General features: G+C 39.3%; 1 protein-coding gene across 1 annotated transcript in view; it reads right to left on the bottom strand.

Moving 5' to 3' along the window:
• Positions 1-20,129, bottom strand: part of LOC134670014 (calmodulin-like) — a 331,833-nt gene that overhangs the window by 268,368 nt on the left and 43,336 nt on the right. The window lies entirely within an intron of this gene.

The raw sequence follows: 20,129 nt of genomic DNA, 5'->3' as shown, positions 1-20,129 counted from the left end.
CTAGCCTATTAAGGTGTCCCACTGCTGGACAAAGGCCTCTCCCCTTGTCTTCCACGACTCCCGACATAGCGCCTGCTCTGGCCAGTTACTGAGAAAGCTGTCTAGGTCGTCCCGCCATCTCCGTCTGGGCCTGCCATAATAAAGTTTAAACGATAATAATGCGCCTATGAAGGGGTTCCAGCAGACGTTCTATAGGATATTAAAGCTCTCCGAGGGGCCTCTACGAGTGGAAACTATATCCCCACGCAAGCCTATCAAAAGACCGAGATTTATAGGCCCGTGAAATCCAAAATGGAGCTACAAATAATAATAATAATAATTGTCCCGATAGTCGTTTTAGTGAACGGTTTAATAGCGAAGAGTCTCGACCAACATCTCGAGAGACTCTCGCTAGGTGGTTGGATCAAGGGACAGATGCAGAAGGCAGTGATCTTGGACACGGCGCGGATAGTACGTCGATTCCTCTCTCTGCGGCCCTGACCACCGGCAGCTTGGGCCCTTTATAATGTGTTTATATATTTTTTTTATTGCTTTTATGTGCTTTTGTATTTTACTTTTATATTTATATTATAAATGACCTAGCCTAAGAAGAAAGATAAATAAATGAATAATAATAAAAACAGCTGATGTACGTATTGGTGTGATTATGCTGTACAGTCAAAGAAATTAATTTCAGCACCATTTCGTACCTTGTCACAGTGACAGTCAGTTTATTATGAAAGTCGGTAGGTAGGGATCTAGAGTCAGACCAAGGAAAAGTCTGCAGCGGATTTGATAGCCCACGCAGTAAAAGTGTTCATTTAAATGTCAAACTTCTATGCAATTATGACGTATTAATAACATTTGCACTGCGTGGGCTATCAAATCCGCTGCAGGATTTTCTTGGTCTGACTCTAGACCCCTACCTACCGACTTTCATATTGTCTATTGTCTATTGTCACTGTGACATACTATTGACACTGTGACATACTACTGCCACTGTGACAAAATACGGAATGATACTGAAATGAAATTCCTAACCGTGCAGTCATTATTTTTTGAAAGATGATTACTTCAGGGGTGTTTTAAACAGGTATATTTATTTGTTTGCTAAAGCTATCGAAACTCGAAAAAAACCGGACAAGTGCGAGTCGGACTCGCGCACCGAGGGCTCCGTACTTTTTATTATTTGTTGTTATAGCGGCAACAGAAATCTGTGAAAATTTCAACTGTCTAGCTATCACGGTTCATGAGATACAGCTTGGTGACAGATGGACAGTCTTAGTAATAGGGTCCCGGGTTACCCTTTGGGTACGGAACCCTACGATTGCGATTGCAAAAAATCTGTCAACTCAATAGGAAACCATTTAGCTATTCCATCGTAAATATACGATGTTTGTCAGCCTACGCCATAAATTTTCATATTATATGTGCTTCCGATTCGCCGGAAATAACATACTACCATCGCTCATGCATACATTACTTATTTACTCGGTTAGTTGCCGGATGCCAAAGAGGAAATTGGTTTGATTGAGGTTTTTCACCATCGTGGATTGAGTTGTGTAGAAAAGGTGAAATTAAGGCCTATGAGCCTGATTCTGATTCAACAACTTGTTACGGTTTTGATATTGTTTAACACATTCATTACCACTAAGTGCTACGGGTTACGCTCGTAGCGCGTAGCCACTCTCAAAATCATATTTCTTGGTCTTCTATTTACGCCGTATAACTAGGCTGCGAGAGCTATTAAAAGAGCTGTTTTTTAACCTTTAGGTCACCAAATGGTGGAGCGACCAATTTATTGTTTTGCTTTTTTTAGGGTTCCGTACCCAAAGGGTAAAACGGGACCCTATTACTAAGACTTCGCTGTCCGTCCGTCCGTCTGTCACCAGGCTGTATCTCACGAACCGTGATAGCTAGACAGTTGAAATTTTCATAGATGATGTATTTCTGTTGCCGCTATAACAACAAATACTAAAAACAGAATAAAATAAAGATTTCAATGGGGCTCCCATACAACAAACGTGATTTTTGACCAAAGTTAAGCAACGTAGGGAGTGGTCAGTACTTGGATGGGTGACCGTATTTTTTGCTTTTTTTTTCTTTTTTTTTGCATTATGGTACGGAACCCTTCGTGCGCGAGTCCGACTCGCACTTGCCCGGTTTTTATTATTATGAATGGGCTTACTCATGGCCACAGCCTAGCCGAGGCGTAAGACGTGGCCTACGATGCTTATTTAATAAACTCAAGTAGCAACGGACCGCGATGGCCCCTGAAGAAACTAATTGGTGACCCCTGCTTTAGCCATATTTGTGGAGGTGCACATATAGGTCAAACCGTACATCTTTTATGTTGGCTCTCCCAAACAAAACGGTAAAATCTAATTTACCAAAATATTTGAAAATTCAGGCATATATCTTTATCCATTAGGTACCTAGGTCGTACTGCAGGCAGCCATACTGGAGCTGAGGGTCATAACTGTACCTAATGTTAATTCTGTATTTCTAAACGAAACTTCAGTACCCCTTGTGTAAATTTCATTCAATAGCGAGACGTGACAGTATACCTACGCGTTTGCATTTAGTGTCATACAAAATGATGAAATGGGATCTTGAGTTTCCAAAACGTCCCGCTTGGCGCGCTGTTCGAAATCGTTACGCGTTACGAAATTGAATGAAATTTTCACTAGAGGTTCAGTTACTTGTTCTAATGGAAAAGTTTCAATGAAAATTATCGCAATGGCTGTGTCACTATAATCTCCCATATAATGAAAGAGATGCAACAAGAATGTTATGCAAACATGGCTATGCGAGCGAAAGGGACAGAAGCATCATTTCCAAATTCAACACTCGCTCGCTTCTCTAATATACAGCTCCTATAAATTACAAAAGTTCATAAGCACCTGTACGTGTACCTAAGAGGGTGAAAATTGGGGCATATTTTGTCTCCAAACTTTTATCGTTTAGGGTAATTTCCTGACATTATGAAATACGCTTCCTCCTTTGAAATACGACATTTTAGGGTTCCGAAGTTAACAAGGATAGGTCTGTTAAATTAAATATATGTCGGGAATTGTGGGCGTATCATAGTATCGGCAGCACATCAGAACCTCCAATCGTGGATGACGAGGGCCTTCAATGAAATACGATGTTCAACTCTCAAACTTTACTGCACAACACTCGTTACAAATCACAGCACGCGATACGTTTCTTATCTTAAGTATCCAGTGGATTTGACCCAAGAACCGCCACAGACGTCTGCTTCTCCCGTTCGATCTCATCGTGCTTCCTCTGAAGATTGATTGACGGCATAACTTCAATTGTTCTCGACTTCAATTGTTTTAACAGCGCACTCTATGATGACGTCTTGGCGGAACTGCGTCGAACGCCACTCAGGTGTACGTAACACCCTAGTTTGCTCTATTTGTCAAGGTTTGCATGATAAAACGCCTCTTTAAGGCGACAGATGGCACATTTCAGCCATTCTCCGACATATACACCGTGAAATTTTAGTGGTTGTTTTCCCGCGGCAGGGCGATTTGCTGTCGGTAGTACTTTCGAATTATGATAGACAAACTTATAAATAAACTGTTTTCCAAAAAAAAAAATATACAAAAAAATAACCTAAACTCGAACAAGCGAAAAACAAAAGCAAAATTGCATGGGCACATTGTGAATGGAATTAATTCATAAATTGGCCATGCAATTTTGCAGCTAGGTGTACAAACCAGCAGGCGTCCATATTAAGCAAGCTGCTCAAATCCCTTATGGCGTTATTCATAAACGTTTCTCAAATCTAACAAACCGTCGCTAATCGTTTGTTAGAAAGAGACAAAGTTTAACAGAGGCGTTAAACCCGTCGTATACGGCCTGTCAGATTTGACAATTGAAAAAGTAAAGCAGCGTACTACGTAGGCGAACAACACGCGAACGTAAGACACAGCGTAACCTCGACATTTAACCTTTTCGTAGTAGTAGTAGTAGTAAACACTTTATTGCACAAAACAAGTACATAACACAGAGAGAATACAATAAATGTGTACAAAGGCGAACTTATCCCGTTAAGGGATCTCTTCCAGCTAACCTTTAAGTAACTGAGAGATACATATGAAACCCCCACACACACACATACATATGAATACGGGGTCTTTTCGACGCCGTGTCAAACACAAAAGCTGTCACTTGGACGCCACGTCACCGAAGCGTCAAAACTGAAATTGAACTTATGCATATGCACGTAGGTCAATATTGCTATGTGGTCTGTGACCGATTAATCGGTCTTTGGCGTTGGACCTGCGGTGCGGATATATCGGTCATTGGCGTCCAAAAGGTTAAAGATTTAAAATCCCACACATGGATCCGTGTCTAAGCATACGAGGGGTTAAGTTTGCTAAGTTTTAATAACAGGGTTAGACGCTAAACGCCACGCTGCACGCTCCGCCTATCGCGTCGCTGGTCGCTCGCCACTTGCACCATCCACAGCAGTTGTGGGTTTTACGAGTTGTATTCACTTACCGCCTTCGGTGCGTGGGTTTAATATGCCAAGTTGAGAGTAACTTGTGTACCCACATGTACATAAAAGGCTATCGTCTATGAAACCCTTTTTAGCAGAATGCTTTTGATGTGAGACTTCATTGTGCGGTAATTTTCTATTTGTTGCGCGCTAACAGAAAAAAAGTACTTATAGGGTGGTACGGGAGATGTTCTTAATATAATATAATAATAATAATTCAGCCTATATACGTCCATCTGCAGTGGGAGATGTTCTTAATCAGAATTAAAAGAAAAACAAAACAGGGGCCTATTGCATAATAAAATACAAGCTAAAACTATTAGCGGTTTTATATACAAAATCACTAATAGTATTTTATTATGCAATAGGCTCCAGGACTCCCAAGTTACCTTTAATATACCAGAGGGCTCATTTGCTGCAATTTGCTCGTTTTCTCGCAAAATAGTATACTGTAAAACGTAATTCAAGACCAAAAAAAGTGAGACAATGTTGCCATTGCAATAATTTGTTTGTAAAATTGTAAATTCCTTTAGTAAAATAATCACGCTAAGATAATTTATTCATTAGTAATTTTACTGCTACTATTTAAAAAAGTACTTTTATTTATTTATTTGTACATAAATACAAGACGCGCTAGTAAAAGTCTCCTCGGTCGTCTCACTGGCCGACTAGATGTCCTGGAGGAGAAGGTCAGGCGCTTGGAGGAGCGGCCCGTGGACTCCGCCAGCAGCGAGCTGGATGGCAGACTGCAGCCAGGAGCAGCGGAAGAGCTGCAGCAGACGGTGGCACGCCTTCAGCTGGAGCTGAATGACCGCGACCAGGACGCGTTACTCTCCGACCTTGACATTGGCCACGTTCCTGAGGCGAAGGGAGAAAACGTCGTCCACACCGTCACCGTCCTCGCGGCCAGGTTGGGTGTCACCTTGGAGCAGCGTGACGTGGTGTTCGCCGAGCGAGTCGGGGCGGTGGGCCGGGCCGGGGAAGGGGCCGACAGTGAGGCCGGAGGCCGGCCGCGTCGCGTCGTCGTTAGGCTGGCGCGGCGACAGCTGCGGGACGAACTGCTGCAGGCCGCCCGCGTTCGGCGAAATTTCACTTTCTCTGACGACAACCTGCCAGGCCCTCCGCGTCGCGTCTTCATCAACGAGCGCCTCACACGCACGAATCGCCTCTTGTTCCACAAAGTTCGAGAGCTGTGCAGGGAACATCAGTGGAGGTTCTCGTGGACAAGGCGAGGCCGGATCTATCAGTCCATGAGGAAGTAGGGATGTTGCTGGCATTAGAGCAGTTCAATAAAGATGAATTTAAAATCTATATAAATCACGCTAGGTTCACGAGAACAATCAGTAAAAAAATGTTAGAGGTTCCGTCATGTGGAAAAAATTATTATGGAAAAAGAAGTAGGAAGTACTTGATCCCAAAATTGTATAATGAAATACCGTATGAAATAAGGGAATGTAAATCAGCTAGGATGTTTAAAGGTAAAATGAAAAGGTTTTTATTAAACAAAATTAAGTTAAAGTTACCAGCATAAGCAATAAGATGTACCTAAATAAGTTAACAATTAATTAGGCAATTAGCTAAGTCTACCCATCTATGTTTAAGGGAGTTCCCTCTGCCAACAAACTGCCCTGCAGTTTGGCAGAAGAAAAACATCTTTAAAATAGGGTTTATTTCACCTGAATAAATGATTTATTTATTTATTTATTTATTTTTTTTATGCCCGTCAAGGAGAGGGAAAGCTTTCTCCATTCGCTCTGACGCAGACCTGCATCGTGTTTTTGGAGTCAGCTCCGTCTGAGGTCTGGGCGGGCAGCGTAGGTAGCATATCTTTTTGTACAGTATGGCACGGCAATGGCAGTTTGTTTATTTCGGTCAATTTTAGCTTCTATACAAAGTTGTTCATAATCTGCAGGCTCTGGTATCTATGCGACACTGGTTAAGGTAACGTCATCTGTCAGGTGGTCGGTCTGGTCTGAGGTATATCTATATAACTATAATAGTAAATAAAACACTTAAAATAGGTTTGTACAATGCAGGTTCTCTTGGCACAAATCATGACAATTTCATAGCGGCTGCTACTCGGCAGGATGTTGATGTGTTGGCGATCAACGAATCATGGTTAAGGGCGGGCGAAGAAGGGCGGGCGCCGACACTTCCTGGATATAGTTTCCGGCATATTCCTAGGCCGCAGGGTGACCGGTCGCGCGGTGGAGGCGTAGGCTTTTATATTAAGCGTAATCTCAAAGCTCGGACCTGGCCTCACCCCGTTGACCCGTTGCATAAGCTGGTGGAGCAGATGTGGATCACGTTTACTCTCAACGGCAAGAAGCTGGCAATTGGAACGGCATACAGACCACCTTGGATGGACCTACAACTATTTTTAGATGCTGTAAGTGACTCAATAAGTTCAATTCGCAATTATGATAACATAGTAATACTGGGTGATTTTAATGTAAATCTATTGAACAGCTCTGACACAAAATGCACTCAATTCCATAATTTTGTTACCAGTTTTGGACTATTTCAATTGGTGTCTCAGCCTACACATTTTACTGACACCAGCCAAACGCTGATCGATATTGTGTGTTCAGACATGCAGGCAAAAAACACTACCATTGATCATGTGGGTTCCCTGTATGGTCACTGCCTTGTGGTTTGCAACTTCAATGTCAAGCGTGAGAAATTAAAGCCTTATCACATTACCTACAGACCTTTTAAGGAAATCTGTGACAAAGACTTAGATGTGGACCTGCGGGACGTGAAGTGGGACTTAATATCAAATCTTGGCAGTGTCAATGACATGGTAACAGCATTCAACCAACAAGTGCTTAGTATATTTGATGTACATGCCCCTCTAAAAACATCCTTAGTAAAAGTACAATCCTACCCTTGGATTACTGATACTGTCAAGTTAATGATGCGGTTGCGTGACGACGCTGCATCAGACTTTCACAAGAACCAGAATGATGTAAAAAAAAAATACTACAAGGACTTGAAATCTGTTGTGAATAAGGCTCTATATTGTGAAAAAGTGGCTTATTTTAAACAAAATATAAACAATAAAATAAATAACCCAAAAACTTCATGGAAAAACCTTAAATCCACAATATTGCCTAGTAAGAATAATGAATTACCTTCACTTTTCAATAACCCATGTACCTTAAATAAACATTTTCTCGATCTGCCAGGAACTTCAGATGTAGCGTTGTCACAGCTAACTTATTTTGAGTTCCATAAGTACAGTGACTCAGTTTTCCATTTAAATACAATTAATTCTAATGAAATTACTAAAATAATTAGAAGTTTAAAATCTAATGCGGAGGGTGCTGATGGGATAAATTTAAATATGCTTATTTTAACGCTGCCTTACACAATTGATATTATTACTAGTTTAATTAATACCTCTATCCTTTCATCCACCTTTCCGGATATCTGGAAGTTAGCAATTGTAAATCCCTTGCCTAAAATAGCTAACCCATCTGTGATTAAGGACCTTAGGCCAATTAGCATACTACCTTGTATGTCTAAAATAATGGAGAAAGTTGTCTGTGCTCAGTTGACCACCTACCTAGAAACCAACAACATTTTGCCGGATGTCCAATCGGGTTTTCGGAAAGGACGTAGCACTACAACCGCTTTACTTGATGTTTCTGACAACATTTTGGATGCTCAGGATAGAGGCATGTGCACTCTTTTAGTGCTCCTTGATTTCTCGAGGGCTTTCGATTGCTTAAATATAAATCTACTATTATCTAAGTTAACCTACTATGGTTTTGACCAGAAAACTATAAAGTGGTTCCAAAGTTACCTCAGCAATCGGTCGCAGATAGTTAAAGTGTGCCTTGATGATGGTTCCTCCCTTTTTTCAGAAAAAGCCGAGCTTACTAGAGGAGTCCCTCAAGGATCGGTACTTGGCCCGCTCCTTTTTATACTTTATTCTGCTGATATTGTGTCTCACATTAAGCATTGCAAATACCACATATATGCAGACGACATACAGGTCTACATTTCATGTAAGCCATCGGAAGTTGACACTGCCATAGAGAAACTTAATCAAGACCTCACAAGTATAGCAACCTGGGCTACAAAAAATTGCCTACTGCTTAACCCGAATAAAACAAAGTACCTTGTCTTTGGCAGCAAGCACCAACTGGCTGGTGTCAGTAATTCAGTAGATGTTATGTTAATGAATGAACCAATTGAGAGGGTGTATGAAGCGCGAAACCTGGGCCTATTAATGGATTGTGGACTTCGGTATGAAAAGCATACCGCAGAGGCTGTAAGAAGTTGCTTCTATAAGCTTAAGGTACTATATAAAATTCGGCCATACCTAAGCGAAACCTTGCGCATTCAACTGATCGAGTCACTTGTACTATCAAAACTTAATTATATGGATGTTGTAACTGGGCCTAGGCTACTTGCCAAAACAAAAAGACTCATACAACGTGTTCAAAATGCCTGTGCTCGCTTCTGTTTTAATATTCCTTTGAGAGCCCACGTCACTCCGTTTCTTAATAGTCATAAGATCCTCAAAATGCAGCACCGTCGTAAACTTCATTTGGCTTGTTTGCTCTTCGGAGTTCTGAAGTATAAAACCCCTGCATATCTTTTTAACAAGTTATCTTGCATCACGCTCCGCGACCGCCGTAAATGTGGGATTCAATTGTTGACGCCACGCCACGCTTCGGCAGCTTTCCGGGGCAGCTATCGCTATACTGCCTCAAAATGTTGGAATAACGTGCCACCGCCAATGAGGAACCTGCAAAGTATTCATACTTTTAAAACGAAGCTTAAACAGTACATGCTTAGCCACCAACTTAGCCAGGAAACCTGCTTACACGATACAAGCTGCCTGTAGTTTCTGCTTTTACTTACCACTTAGATTACGTTCCCTCTGCATTGCCATGGCACATTACTTTTAAAAATGTTACTCTTGTGACTCTCTATATGTAGTTAAATCTGTAAGATCGATAAAATATTGCTTAAACTGCTTTTGTTCGTAACAAATCGACCTGTTTTATTTGTCATTTTAGTTTAGTTTGCGCAGCTGCCGCATGGCGCTAGATGTAATGTCAGGCGTAATGTACGGCCAAGATGAGTTTGACCTGATAATGTAACAGCTGTACGTAGTAAAACTATACATAGTAATTTATTGTAATGTATTCTTGACTAATTGCTATCTTTGTCTTTTGTATTCTTATTACTATCTTTGTCTTGTGTATGTATTAATTTTGTTGTTAATTCTCTTGTTATTCATGTTACCTGTCGTGATTGTTTCACCGGATGGTCTTATCGGAAGATCAGCGCTGGAAGTCGCCAGCAACATGCTGAGGTGAGACCATTTCGTGGCACTTTCTCTTTTTTATGTTTCTCTGTTTAGTATAAGTTTTTATTTTGTGTTTGTGCTTACGAATAAAATTATTTCTATTCTATTTCTATTCTATTCTAAAAAAGTGGCAACATTTCTTACTTTCTTTGGTCTCGAATTACGTTTTGCAGTATAGGTACACTTATTCGGGGTTGCTCAGGACCTCTCTTCATTGCAACGTCCGAAAACAAAATCCATGTTACAAGTTCCCAGTCAAATACTTGGGCCAAATTCGACATGTACAACTGTCAGATTTCGCATCCACGTCAAATCAACAGTTGATTTTATTACATACTGAGTGTTGATTCCATCAACGGTGGATGATATCATTTGGTACAACCAAAACTCCACTCTAAACTAAGGGTTATTCCGTTTGGTTTGCTTGTCACCCTAACTGTGGATTGTTAATGTCAAATTTTGACATTGTACGTATTCGAGAACTTATGATTTTTCCCACATCAACGGGAGATCAACACGATACGTCAAACGTCGCTTGTCGAATAGAGGTCTTTTTCCAGTTCCAGAGTTCGATCGTCCCAGAACTAAGTAATCAGATGTAGTTCGATGATATTACCTGCAGAAAACTTTCCTTTGATCATGTCTCTTGTTGGACAACTCTAATTAGGTTTCTCGAACTGGCGTTATACAGGGTGGAACGTTTCTAGAGACTGAGCTGAAAGGATAGTGTTATCTAAGTGATCTACAATCGAGTTATTATAATCGTAAAGCTGGATTAAAAAGTAAAAACAAAATCATAAAAATGAAATATTTTTATATTAGTGACAACCCTACAAAGTTATTTACACATTAAATTGACACATGTCATGTCATTCAATAAGATCTACTTGCTTGGGTTAAAGACCTGTGCACACCGGCTTGCGTGTGCGTGACATGCGCGTGTGCGTGCCCTAAAATGTTGGAGCCGCACACGCACACGTCACGCAAGCGGTGTGCCGTCTCTCATAAGGATCTGTATACTACAACCCCGTACGCACACGTGCACGTCACGCACACGCAGCCGGTGTGCACAGGCCTTAAAACATACAGATTGTGGCACTAATGTTTAACAAACTGTATCTCAAAAACGGTTAGAAATATTAACGTAATTAATAACTTAGTGTGTGTGCTATGCCTCACTCTCACACAAGCATAGCCTTAACATAAATGTATATACGAGCATGTACGTGTTATTTATGTCATTATACGTCTATACTCGAACCTAGTTGTTTTCCTTTAACGCCCAACCTCACATGGCGATCCTGTCTGATCGAAATTGAGAGTGACATCATCAGCGCATTAACGCAGCAACATAACGCTGTTAAAAATGTAGACCGAATGGTCCCTAAAGCGCTCGGTTAATCTACACGATAAAGGCAGCGTTGAACACATGCCAGAAACGCAGCGTTTACACATGCGATCACCGGAATGTAGGAAGAACGTCGATGCGCCTACCGCTGAGATTACCGATGTAAAATGGTGTGCGGCAAACGCATTGCGTTTAATGTCTCCTCTTCACGTTGGGCCAACGCCAACGCCAACGAGGGACGCATTTATGCGTTAGAGGGAGCAAGTGATATTGCTATCTCATTCTACCGCATGGCTGCGTCCCTCGTTGGCGTTGGCGTTGGCCCAACGATGAAGAGGAGCCTTAAGGCTGAGTTTATCGCTTAAAACAACCGCGCACTTAGATAACTGTAATTAGTATTTATGAGCGTGCTAGCCTTTCAATATAAACTGTAATGAATCATTTACATAAACATGATTTATTTGATTTTGATTAATGAGTTGTGAGCAGAGTAAAAACGATGATATACCTAACTTGTTGTAAAAATCAATACCTATGTGTCATCGTCCCAATTATAACGTAAAATACCTATTTATTACTTTAAATAAAAACCGGCCAAGTGCGAGTCGGACTCGCGTTCCAAAGGGTTCCGTACATTACACTATTTTTACCATGTATTTTTTTAAGTGAAACGTCTTTAAAAAATCTGTAGGGGTCGGATCAAAAACTAAGTAATTAAGTCCGACTCACGCTTGACTGTAGATTTCTAATAGATTTTCCTGTTATCTATAGGTATAGGCCTATTTTATGTATTTTTTTCAAAATTTTAGACCCAGTAGTTTCGGAGATAAAGGGGGGGGGGAATGGTCATTTTTTGCCTATTTTCTTGAATTACTTCTAAACTGTTTATACGAATATTAAAAAAATATATATTTGAGATCCTTACAATAAGCTCTTTCATTTGATATGTAACACGATATAGTTTGAAAAACTTTATTTATTAATTTTCTTATTTACCCCCCAAAAGTGGCCCCCATGTTTAAAATTCATTTGTTTACGTTGCATGTCCGTCTTTGGGTCACAAACTTACATATACGTATATACCAAATTTCAACTTAATTGGTCCAGTAGTTCCGGAGAAAATCGGCTGTGACAGAGGGACAGACAGACAGACGCACGAGTGATCCTATAAGGGTTTCGTGTTTTCCTTGTGAGGTACGGAACCCTAAAAAATAATACAGTTTATTTCTAATTTTCAGAAAGTTATACATATTTCTGCGTTGTTCATTATAAAATTAAATAACAATAAAAGGTAAATGTAGTAGGTATATTGATTTGACACACACACACACGCAGTGATGAATGTAACCTACTTTATCACAAAATAATTTGTCGCACAAAACGGTAGAAAGAAGAAATATGTTCGATCATTCAGACAACATTACTTTCCATACCTCACATCTCGTATATTCCATTTAAAAGTAAACTCTATTACACATGCAACTAGGTCGCTTCTCAAATGGAACACTGAGAGATGGGAGCTCGTCAAAGTAATGTGACGATATAGAAATGGGGCCGCAATTCCGCTCCTTGCGGTATGCTCAAGGACATTGGGCTAATTGTGTTAACCGAGTGCGGGAAACGAGGTAATGTTTTGTCAGATGAGGGTTGATTATGGTTAGTTGATATCATTAGCTTAACTTTATTGAAATTAACAATCGGTCGACCCTGGAGCCCTATTCGGATTTTACTAAGTATTTATTAAGACGAAACAGGAGCTGAGTTTTAAATATTTTAGGGAAGTATACCCGTCTCGCTAACGGAAGCGGCTCCTAAAACTAGTGCGATAAGGACGAGGCGAAAAATCCTGCGTAAAAATCTCAAATATCGAGGTTTCGTACTCGACTGTTTCCTCCTCCAAAACTTAACCGATTCAGTGCTGATGACACGGCAGGCGTGTCATCGGTTAACTTATGGTTCGACCTAAACATCGACTTTGCCCTTGCAGTAGTTACCTTTACGGCTACCATCAGTTTGGCATTGATATAAATGCTATCGTGGACGTAATTTACTTTCTATGCATCTCGCTCGTACTGACATATTAGTATAGAAAGTAAATTACGTTCGCGATAGCGTTTATGTCAATGCCAAACTGATGGTAGCCGTACTTTTCTTTTTCATTCTGCTGGTGGACTTGTCTATTTTTGTGTAACATTTACTTTAACAATTACCCTGTATTTAGCTTTAAGTGTTTAGTAAGTTTTTTTGTAACTGAAGTGGTGCTGTATGTATCCTGAATATGTCAAACGAAAGTGACTCAGGGGTAGCAATATACAAATTGCAGAAATGTTCTCGGAAATTTCAGAGAAATTACATGAAAGAAACTTAGAAAGTTCTCTGTGAGAATGTTCCCATGAGAACTTTAACGTTTTGTGTAATATATAATATTACACGCCACATAACAGTAAAGCGGGCAGACAAAATATTTAAAATGGCATGTGTCTACGTCGGCTTTGACATGACAAGATTGTTTATTAAATTTAAGTTCCAGAGAATATTCTTCATAGAAGTTTCGTAACTTAAGAAACTTCTCCTCGGTGCATTGCTACTCAGGGGTCGTCCAACAATTACATCAAATAAAAATTTTTTTTTAGACCCGCCACCTCACCCCTTGTCACAGTTTTTCATAGGAAAACAATAGGTCTTTAACACATACTGTCACACTTGGCATGACCCCGCCTCCCTCCGGACGTAATATGTGGATGAACCCCCGGCCATAAAACGCGATAGCAAACCACGAAGTAAATTGCTAAAAAAGATATTGAGGCGAATCTTTTATACGAGTAGAGATAAACTGCGGAATGCTCTTTTTTGTAGCAATGAAAAAAAGATCGATATTACGGTTTTTATCTGTTCTAGTAGTTGATGGTGTTACAATGATATTTTGTGACCGAAGGAGTTTTGGTGAGGTTATATTTTACTTTTTTTTATACATTAGGTAATAATATTCGTATTTTATTGAGAATATTTCACACAAGCGTCGTTATCAAAAATATAAAATTATAAAATAAAAAACAGAAAAAGCAACAACAGGCACACGACGCTATAGTCTGTATCTTTAGGTAGGTATTTAAATAAAAATAAACAAACAATTTTTACGTTTTCGGGTAGTTATAACATTTATTGGTTAACCGACCAAATACAAAACCGCCTGGATCTGTCACTGAACTACTTAGTAGGTAGTCGCTTGATGCATACTGAAAGCGGCTTCCTGTACCTATACTTACATCAAATAAACATGTTCGTGGTAAAGTAATAAAATCAACTAATAAAATAAAAGAGGTAACGCCAGTGTGATGGGGTCAATGCTGCAGGCCGAACTGTTAGAGCATTTTTTTAAGATTGGGTTTTCAAGTGGCAGGCCGCCGGCTCGTGGTCGATTACTTTAATTAAATTAAAAATTTCACTAATTAATATAAAGTTTAAATTCTAACTACTGAAAAGTGACGTAAGTGCCACTTGAAGGGATATTGGTTAATTTAGTTTTTATACTTACCGTATTTATAGGTACTAATTTATTTAATTTTAAATTATTTAATTCTAATGTTATTTTGGGATATTGGTTAATTTAGTTTTTATACCTACTGTATTTATAGGTACTAATTTATTTAATTTTAAATTATTTAATTCTAATGTTATTTTGCCTATGTAAGTATTTCCTTTTGGATATCACTGGTCTATAATCCCGGTTTTTTGATAGGCTTGCGTGGGGACACAGATCCAACACGTAGAGGCCCCTTGGAGAGCTTTAATGTCATGTAGAACGCCTGCTGGAACCCGTTGACAGGTGCAACAATAGACACCCATGAACCGGTCTCAGCAGGCATTGGGACTATTGTAGCAAAAGTGAATAGTATACCGGTCTATGGATTGAAGTTTGGGTGGACAATTATTATTAGTAAGTAATAGAATTTTATCTGACAATAAACTCAAAATATATGTTCGTGATACTCAAAATATATGTTCTAGGAATCCTTTATACAATGGTTATTCAGAATCAAATCAGATATCAAATCTGAATGGGTTTGTTTACAACGCGACATTGGGAACTTAGCCAAGTGAGAATCTTTCGTAGAAAACGGCAATCCACATTTAAATATCGTGTATTGGGTAAATTGGAAAGCGGGGTAAATTTGAAAAAGGACAAATTTCCAAAAAAAATAGACAGCTCATCTTTACCAATACGCTACTGCAGTGTTTTTCAAACTTTTCCATGACGCGACCCCTTATTATATTACGAACAAAATATTTCACTTAGGTATATATTGTTTTAAGGCTGGCAGAGGCTTCGCGACCCCCTGGGCGCTGCGCTACTGCAACGCTTACCAACGCATCTTGCTTAGTGTTTCTAGTAGTTAATTTGCCACTCCAATGTATCAAAATGATGCTGATTTCACTTCGTAGATGATGTTCGCTACAAAGCAGTAAAAAACACGTTATCGGCTACGACGTACGCTCGTAGCTCGCGCTCGCATTGAATACCTACGTAAGTTTCGTTTAGCTTTTTATTTTTCCACAAATGGTTAGTCCTCTAATTTTTAGGGTTCCGTGCCTCAAAAGGAAAAAACGGAACCCTTATAGGATCACTCGTGCGTCTGTCTGTCTATCCGTCTGTCACAGCCTATTTTCTCGGAAACTACTGGACCAATTAAGTTGAAATTTGGTACACATATGTAAATTAGTGACCCAAAGTTGGACATGTTTTATTATAATTTTTAAGTACATAGATTCGAAGTTATTTAAGATAATAGCCAAAAAATTAACATTTTCCCCCTTAATCTCCGAAACTACTGGGTCTAAAATTTTGAAAAAAATTCACAAAATAGTTCTTTACCTATAGATGACAGGAAAAACTATTAGAAATGTTCAGTCAAGCGTGAGTCGGACTTATGTACGGAACCCTAGAAACGCGAGTCCGACTCGCACTTGGCCGGTTTTTTTTGTTCCGTCCAACATTCCGTTCGTTAAATCGTGTCACTTTTTGTTCCTTATTGAATTAGAGTCCGCAATGCGTCTTCGTTAGCGTAGGATGTGCGTCTTGTTTATTATTTACTCTCTCACAGTAAGGGATTTCGTACCAAACATTGCTATGTCCAAGGCTTATATACCGAGTGTGGCCTGTAACACGAGCAAAAAATTTAACTGTAAGCTGCTCCTCATACTGACCAACATTTGTTCAGCAACTTTTAAAAATAACTTGTGGTTTGATTTTAATACACTTTAAAGTTTAAGACGCAATGTATTGCGAATTTTGTTATGTTTAAGGCACGACAAGCAACGTCAATCATAAATGATAAGGCATGGCGATGGCGTCCATTAAAGATAATATTTATTTTGAATGAATAATAGGGAGTCTAAATACTTCATAATTTTTAAAAGTTGTTGAACAAAAGTGTCACCGTTTGAGGAGTACAATCTATGTTTGAATTATTTGCTCGTGTCGTGTTACAGGCCACACCCCGTATATCTAGTTAAGTGTAAAATGGAAAAGTCCTTCATCAATGTTTTTGTCAACATCAAATTAAAACAACATACCTACCTAATTAAAAAAATCTTATTTACTCCAGATCCCCTACACGCTCTTATCTATAGAAAACTTATACTTTAACGGCCGTGGTCCAAGGACTACGGGGACAAGGCCGTCCTCAAAACGTCGGAGGTAAAAAGTAGGATATTCTAAGGTCAATCAAGTTTCTTGTAAAAAGAAACACCAAGTAAAACTCGCCGTTTATAAATTATACTTTAATCTAGATTTCAGACAATCCTATTTAAGAACTAAATCTCGCTCCCAGACCAGTTCATATATGCAAATAGTGGTATTACGGGTCCAGACCAGACGGATTATGAATATGACATGGTTAGTTATGTACCGCAAATTTACTCCAGACTTGAACTAAGTAACTATGAAGTAACAACATTTATAATGATGTATTATAATTTCTTATTTTGAATGAATGAATGATAATTTTATTCGAATTAATTAATTAATTTTGCGTCGTAAGATACGAAACACTCTTGTGGCCCACACACTTGGCAATTTTTTTATCATTTGTCGACTTATCACGTTGTCCAAAACGTGCCCGAATGATAAATGATTCATCCAGCCATCCGAAGTAATTTGCGACCAAGTCGCGAGGCCGTAGGAAGTTAGTACGTGATGACCGACTTGGCAAATAGTTTTGCTGTAGATAATATTGTTTTTTGGGCCGGATGTCGCAGTCATTGTTGTGCTAATATATCCTATATTTTAGGGACCAAGTCTGAGGTAAAAATGGAACCCTCTAGCCTGATCTACCCCTCTGTTACCCCTGATCCGTATAACTGGGGCCTTATAAAGGGTTAAGTCACACGAATCTAAAAAGTCGCTCCCATGCAATCATATGAGATACAATTATAGGTATATAAAGCCTGACTTGCTTTAATAATATCTAAGTAACATTCTATAGATCTATGTCTGGTATATGTATTAGTTTTTGTTTCTAAGAATTATATGTGTAACATCAAAGAAAATAGAACGAGTAGAAGGTTTTGTAAGTAAAACTTTTAAACAAACTCTGCTAATATTGTAAAAGTCGATAAGCTACTATATATTGCATTATTGACTATTAAGCCCAGTCATTTGCGGAAGTGACGCACTCTTAATGTAGACGCTGTTTAAACCATCATCTTATTGTGTATGATCGGTCAGTATGAAGAGTACAGTCTACAGTTAAATTTTTAGGGTTCCGTACCCAAAGGGTAAAACGGGACCCTATTACTAAGACTTCGCTGTCCGTCCGTCCGTCCGTCCGTCCGTCTGTCACCAGGCTGTATCTCACGAACCGTGATAGCTAGACAGTTGAAATTTTCACAGATGATGTATTTCTGTTGCCGCTATAACAACAAATACTAAAAACAGAATAAAATAAAGATTTAAATGGGGCTCCCATACAACAAACGTGATTTTTGACCAAAGTTAAGCAACGTCGGGAGGGGTCAGTACTTTGATGGGTGACCGTTTTCTTTTTGCTTTTTTTTGTTTTTTTTTGCATTATGGTACGGAACCCTTCGTGCGCGAGTCCGACTCGCACTTGCTCGGTTTTTTGCTCATATTACAGGCCACACACCCGGTATACATAAATAACTTTGAAATAAAAATTTAATAGATTCGAATCTGATGGGAGTTCTGTAGTTAAAAGATCTTGTAAGGGTTCCGTTTTTACCTTTTGAGGTACGGAACACTAAAAATGACTTCATGCATAAACGTCAATATTTGCATTAGTTACCGAAAGTTAGTCGCGCGAGGTGTGATGCATGGGCCAAGTTCGAGCAAACTCTCTTCAAATCAAGAGTGAACAGGCACCTTCTGGGCGAGCTCGCTCCATCGTAGGCCACGTCTACGCCTCGGCTAGTCTGTGGCCATGAGTAAGCCCATTCATAATAAAAAAAAAAAAAAAAAAAAAACTTTTGCGTAGTTCCGCTACTCACTGCCGTATTCGAACTTCAAGATATTCACAAGAGACGACACGTACTAGATCTATTCTAGATACGTTATAGTTTAGATATCAACTAGTTCTCTTTTGCAGCGCAATTCGGGCAACCAATGTCACTTTTACGTTAGATAGAGTAAGATATCTATTAGATGTGAATTGGATCTCTAAGTCATATCCTGTGGAAATCGTTCAAGAGTATCTCCAGAATCGTGCAAATGTCAAATTTGACAAGTTAGATCTTAAACATATCGTTATCGTATCATGGTGATGTCTAAAAGATATCTAATAGATGTCTATTTCAAAATCCGAATCGGGCCCCTAATGTCAGCATCTAGTTTCAAAGCAAACCCAACTCAGCTTCTAATTTAGATTCAAAGTAAGACTGCATCTTATATGCGCTCTGACTCCAAGGAGATAGATTCCGCTTTGACATTCTGATTTTGATTAATTTGTATTTATAATCATATCTGCTTGACAAAAACATAGTTTACATACATACTTGTATATACAGGGTGTGGTCTGTAACACGAGCAAATAATTAAAACATAGATTCTACTCCTCAAACGGTGACACTTTTGTTCAATAACTTTTAAAAATTATGCAATATTTAGTCTTCCTATTTTTCATACAAAATAAATATTACCTTTAATGGACGCCATCTCCATGCCATATCATCTGTGATAGACGTTGCTTGTCATGCCTTAAACATAACAAAATTCGCAATACATTGCGTCTTAGGCACTGGTCCCACCGCGAGCTAGTAAGCTATGAGCTATCGGCTATAAACACGAACAAAAGATAAGCACTCCCGTGTAAATAAAAGAGACACGGGGATATTTATAGCTCACCGCTGGGCGAGTAACTATAAATATCGCCGTGTCTCTTTTATTTACACGGGAGTGCTTATCTTTTGTTCGTGTTTATAGCCGATAGCTCATAGCTTACTAGCTCGCGGTGGGACCAGTGGGAAACGTGAGATTGGTTGCCCGAATTGCGCTGCAAAAGAGAACTAGTTGATATCTAAACTATAACGTATCTAGAATGGATCTAGCACGTGTCGTCTCTTGTGAATATCTTGAAGTTCGAATACGGCAGCTTGTCACATATATACATATAGCATCAAATCCCCGGCATGATTCATATTGATTACCACTGTGACAAGATACGAAAAGGCCATTCCAATTCATTCGAAGCATTCGAAGAGTCCGCCATTTGTACATTTTTCCTGTGCTTGTGCAATAAAGTTTAAATAAATAAATAAATAAAAAATAAAAGGTACTGAAATTAAATTCATTGGCTGCGTATAATCCACTCACAAAATATTCCTTCTAAAATACGGAAGGTGATAGCGTGGACAGAATCACCTAACACCAGGCTCGTACTTTGCTTAAATCCATCGAAAACAAAAGAGGGTGTCTTCGCAAAAACTCGAAGGTTGATCCTTACAATATA

The sequence above is a fragment of the Cydia fagiglandana genome, chromosome 13 (assembly GCF_963556715.1).
Source record: "Cydia fagiglandana chromosome 13, ilCydFagi1.1, whole genome shotgun sequence".
NCBI classification, from domain to species: Eukaryota; Metazoa; Arthropoda; class Insecta; order Lepidoptera; family Tortricidae; genus Cydia; species Cydia fagiglandana.
This window is presented reverse-complemented; position numbering and strand designations above follow the sequence as displayed.